Source organism: Notothenia coriiceps, unplaced genomic scaffold (assembly GCF_000735185.1).
Source record: "Notothenia coriiceps isolate Sejong01 unplaced genomic scaffold, NC01 NC01_scaffold00037244, whole genome shotgun sequence".
Classification (NCBI taxonomy): domain Eukaryota; kingdom Metazoa; phylum Chordata; class Actinopteri; order Perciformes; family Nototheniidae; genus Notothenia; species Notothenia coriiceps.
The window spans coordinates 13,692,402-13,697,094 of NW_011369945.1; the positions used below are offsets into that span (position 1 = coordinate 13,692,402).

The 4,693-nt window shown below is 41.6% G+C and overlaps 1 protein-coding gene across 1 annotated transcript in view; it reads left to right on the forward strand.

The window, feature by feature from the left end:
* LOC104965323 (estrogen receptor) overlaps positions 1-4,693 on the forward strand; it is a 13,489-nt gene that overhangs the window by 2,437 nt on the left and 6,359 nt on the right. The gene's annotated exons all lie outside the window — the stretch shown is intronic.

Sequence of the window (4,693 nt, forward strand, 5' to 3'; positions counted from 1 at the left end):
AACTGAGGTCTCCTTCTTCCCCAAACCCACGGGTGGATGAACTTCCCTGCCAACACACACACGAGATTGAATCACATTCTACATTTCAATGAAGCATAACAAAATACGTTTTGGCGAAAATGTGGTCTTTATAAAGTTGCGCGCTTACAGAAATGGAAAACATAAAGAGCAATATTTAAAAAAACAAATAACAGTCACATGTCCACACGGCTGCATACGTTCTACAGCTGAGTGTGTGTGTGTGTGTTGTGCGTGTGAGCTGTGTGTGTGTGCTGTGTGGGTCAGCTGAGTGCTGTGTGCGTGGTGCTGAGTGTGTGTGGTGTGTGTGTGTGTGTCTGTGTGTGTGTGTGGCTGTGTGTTATGTGTGTGCTGTGTGTGTGTGTTTGGGTTTGCCTCTGTGTGTGCTGTGGTGTGGTGTGTGTGTGTGTGGTGTGTTTTGAGTGTGTGTGTTGTAGTGTGTGTTGTGTGGTTTGTGTGTGTGTTGTGGTGTGTTGTGTGTTTGTCTGTGTGTGTGTGTGTGTGTGTGTGTGTGTGTGTGGTGTCTTGAGTGTGTGTCTGTGATGTGTGTGCGTGCGTGCGGTCGTGCTGTGCGGTGTGTGTTATACCTTCTCCAAAGTCGTCCTGATGGGATTCCCACCTCAGTGATCGGCTTCAAATTCTTTGCTTCATCATGATGATCGTCTCCTACCTGCGAGAACAAATCGATACTGATTGATTGATTATTTAGTATATATCTTTATGAACACGGAACGTGCAATAACAACACATGAATCTAAAGGAGAGATGCTATAGCCAGGATTCAGTTTACGCTAATTCAAAAATGTCTTAATTAAAGCTATTCAATTATTAGGACTGCTTTAGCTAATCGAAGTAAACATTGAATACTGCTTCTATTCCTCCATCTTGTGACTGTGGAACTCCCTCTCTTGGATATCAGCATGTGAAGGACCACTTTCAGGAACTAGTTGGAGGCTCTGTGTGTGATGACTACTTTCTATTCTGCGAGAAAAAGTGAGACTTGTGAGATTTGAGAAAAAAGTCTGAATTTTTAGGGAAAAGTAAGAATTTTGAGATTTTGAGGAAAAGTCTGAATTTTGAGAAAAGTCTGAATTTTGAGAAAACGTCAGAATTTTGAGATTTTGAGAAAAAAGTCAGAATTTTGAGATTTTTGAGAAAAGTCAGGAATTGCAGATTTTGAGAAAACGTCAGAATTTTTGAGATTTTGAGAAAAAGTCAGAATTTGAGATTTGAGAAAAACGTCAGAATTTTTGAGATTGTTGGAGAAAAACTCGAATTTGAGGGAAAAAAGCAGAATTTTGTACATTGAAAACTGTTCAGGAACTTAGTTATACTAAATGGTCTGTATGTGATGACTACTTTCTGTCGGAGAGGATCACAGATACCATGGACCCTGAGACTGAAAGCTCAATTAGCTTGTGTTTATATATACTGACCGGTGGTAGAGGACCACCAGCTCTTCATCAGGGACTCCAGGGCATGGATGTCAACCGCTGTCAACCGGGCCCACACAATCCAGCTGTGGAACCACACACCACACCACACACACACACACCACACACACCACACACACACCACACACACACACACACACACACACACACACACACACACACACACACACACCACACACAACACAACACACACAACACACACCACACACCACACACACACACACACACACACACACACACCACACACACACACACACACACACCACACACACACACCACACACACACACACACCCAACTTCTTCTGTTTAAATAACTGCATCTGTTTAGAGCTGCTACATATCTTCTACGTAAGGGATCATGTGCAGCCACGGTCATTATGGGGAAAAGAACACCGACAGGCTGATCAGGAGCCCGACGCGAAGCGGAGGGATCTAGATCGGCATGAAGTGTCACATAATGACCAAGTGCTGCACATTATCCCGCTTATTACACGGCCACATTCTCAACAAAGTAACGTTATGACTCCCAATATTAATTGAAATGCTTTTATGGATTTAGAAAATGATTTTATTGATTTAAAAAATAGTTGTATGTATTGATTTAAATTGACATGCATCCGCTAAGAAAAATAGTCCGTTGTTACTGTTTGAACTAACGTAGCAACGGCAGGAATTGCTTCGATAGCGTTTTTGAGGAGCTCTTTGATTACAGATTTGAAAACATCGCTGCTTGCTTTAAAAGTAGCACAATTCATTATGTCAAACCTTGGAAAGTATCTAGATATCCCTGCCCTAATGCCAAAGTAACAGCACACTGAATATGTGTCGCCGTTTGATGTCTATGTCTGGACCGTTGCGTAAAAAGGAGGATTTCTGCCCGTTACTTCTCCGCTGTTTTCTTGTCGCTCTTGTCTTGTCAGTTAGAAAAGCAAACTGCATGCAGTTTGCTTTTCGGCAAAACTGTATTAAGCTAAATCGAACGGACTTGTTTGTGCAGATGTGAGCGTCCTTAACAACGGTCAATAAGTCCTTGACAGCGGTCTGTCTGTTCGGTATTAACAACGTGTCACGTGTTCTGAATTGACCAATCAGAATCGAGTATTCAACTAAGCCATGTAATAAAACTATATAACAACACACTACAGGGAATGGAAACCCCCAAAAAGACGAATTGTGCACCTTTAAATCCTAATCCCTCTTTGCAACAGACTGCATTGTTGCTTAAGTCTTTAAATAGATAACGTGTTCATTCAAAGGAAATCTCTGATGAAGGTTATATGTTCTTATTGCAGAAATATTCAGGTGCAAACAGTATCAGTATGAATCACTTCACTAATATAATGTTGGCCAACTTAATGCCGTTTACTGTGGACCTGACTCAAATACTGTATATGCTCACTTTCCTTTTTTTAAATGAATGAAAAAGCTAGTTAATTATATCAGAGATGTGAAGGACAACAGCACTAACGCGTAGTGCCAAGATGACGTTAATTAATTCAAAGACTTGATTTTAAAAGAGGTTTTTCTTTAGCGTTCTGCGTTCGAGAACTGAATATATTACAATTCTGGTTGTTAACTCAAAGCAGTCTTGAAAGGGTACCATTATGGTCAGTTTGTGCTTTGACTAATAGTATACCATTAACAGTGATATAACAGCCTGGTCTTCACCACAGGAGGGACTGGTAAAAAGTGTTGTTAAAATCTTTAAATAGATTACTTGTTTATTCAAAGGAAATCAAAAGGAAATATTTCAGGTGTCAAACATTAGCACTATCTCTTTAGCAACATAGTGGCGGCCAACTTCATACCGTTTACTGTGGACCTGACTCAAATACTGCATGTTAACTCAAAGCACTCTTGAAAGGGAACCATTATGGTCAGTTTGTGCTCTGGATTAATAGTAATTAAAGCAAGTTAATTATATCAGAGATGTGACAGCACTAATGCCATGAAGACATGTAAAAATGCAAAGACCTGAATTCAAAAGAGATTTTTCTTTAGCGTTCTGCGTTCGAGAACTGAATATATTAAAATACTGGTTATTAACTCAAAGCAGTCAGTTTGTGCTCTGGATTAATAGTATTCCATTAACAGTGATATAACGGCCTGGTGTTCTCCACAGGAGGGACTCATAGCCACCATCTGACCAGCCTAACCTCCTCCAGTCACTCCAGGAGGTTCGGCACACGTCTCTGCGGGGTCCACCATCACACGAGTGGTCATTCTCAGCGGGGTCGATCATGGGAACAGGCGAGAGGTTATTAAGGGACTCAGCTTGGCATCGCTGAACTCTTTGGCTCCACGCTGGAGGAGCTTACACTGAATGTGGGTTTGATTAGTGTCTGGTTGATCTGTTTCTATGACTGCTATTATTACACATGAGTTTCTTAAAGAGGCCCTGTTATGCTTTTTGTGGGTTCTCCCTTTCCTGTAGTGCAGGGGTCGGCAACCCGCGGCCCACGGGCCGCATGCGGCCCTTTAAGCCCTCTGCTCTGGCTCCCTTGAGCTTAGACAAAAATAAGAAGGAAATAAAATAAAAGTATTTGTAGGACTATTTATATTTTGTGGCATGGTTGAAAATGTTTCGTATCTTGTATTTTGAGGTGATACTGTGACACATAAATAAAAACCAAAACGGTTTTAATTAGGTCAACTAAAATATGCGTCACGTCCTGCTACGGTCCCGCGCGAGCGCCTTTTCTTGGAGGCGAATAAACTGACCCCCGGCTCGATGAGCGAACTACTGTATGGATAAATCAAAGAAAAGTACCGGAGGAACACAGGAATTAATTCTGCGTGGACAGAGTTATATGCTTTCACAGCAAACGATGCTGGTTTGCCGGTATGTTTGATATAAGTTGTCAACGGTGCTGCAGCCTTTACGTATCGAGGAACAACACGGAGAGGAAGACAGCTGACGATCTTCAGTCATAATTCAATGGGGTATGTAATTTATTTCAGAAAAAACGTTTTGTTATATTCCATGGAATGCTCTTAACGTCCCGATAGCAATGAATATATTAAATGCTTTGACAATAAATACATACAAAAATTAATCTCTGGAAGCCGTAGCGCTGTAAAAAGCACGACCAATCATTTTAGCCGGCCCGGCTAAAATAACTGGATGGCCTACCTGCCTGTCAGCCTTCCATCTGTGCACAAACTTATCTCGTGCCCTCATTGATGATGTCGCGTTCGGTGTGTGTTGGAGGAGGGACTC